Source organism: Poecilia formosa, unplaced genomic scaffold, assembly GCF_000485575.1.
Source record: "Poecilia formosa unplaced genomic scaffold, Poecilia_formosa-5.1.2 Scaffold479, whole genome shotgun sequence".
In the NCBI taxonomy this organism is placed as follows: domain Eukaryota; kingdom Metazoa; phylum Chordata; class Actinopteri; order Cyprinodontiformes; family Poeciliidae; genus Poecilia; species Poecilia formosa.
The window spans coordinates 1-677 of NW_006800418.1; the positions used below are offsets into that span (position 1 = coordinate 1).

At 41.4% G+C, this 677-nt stretch overlaps 1 non-coding gene across 1 annotated transcript; it reads right to left on the minus strand.

Moving 5' to 3' along the window:
• Positions 1-206: 206 nt before the first annotated feature.
• trnaa-agc (transfer RNA alanine (anticodon AGC)) lies at positions 207-279 on the minus strand. The gene has a single exon. It is a non-coding gene; the product is annotated as a tRNA-Ala (tRNA).
• Between the last annotated feature and the right edge of the window lie 398 nt (positions 280-677).

The window sequence follows — 677 nt, forward strand, 5'->3', positions numbered from 1 at the left end:
AAGCGAGCGCTCTACCACTTGAGCTAATTCCCCACACAGGTCCAAAAAAAACGATAAAAAAATCTCACGATTTTCAGTAGATTTCATTCACATGAACGTCAAAGGAGCTCTTTCTAAACCCTTGGCCCAGTCTCCAGCAGACAGAGGAACTTAACAAGAGGCTCGATTTTAAATGAAAAGTACAACTGACTGAGACAAGGACATCATGGAGAATGCGGGCATCGATCCCGCTACCTCTTGCATGCTAAGCAAGCGCTCTACCACTTGAGCTAATCCCCCACACTAGGACAAGAAAAGGGATCAAAAAATCTCACGATTTTCAGTAGATTCAATTCAAATGAACATAAAAGGAGCTCTGTGTAAAGCCTTGACCTCGTCTACAGCAGATTGTGGTACTTGACAAGATACTCAATCTGAAATGAAAAGTACAACTGACTGAGACAAGGACATCATGGAGAATGCGGGCATCGATCCTGCTACGTCTCGCATGCTAAGCGAGTACTTTACCCTTTGAGCTAATTTCAAAATGGACCAGAAAACATCAGGGTTTTAAGTAGGAATATGCATACATAATTTATATTTCCTTCAGGAACAGGACACAGACACCTAAAAAACTTTGTTACTGGGGCTCTCACCACAAAAAAGTTGTCAGTATGAGTTCCTTTTTCAAAATTTCA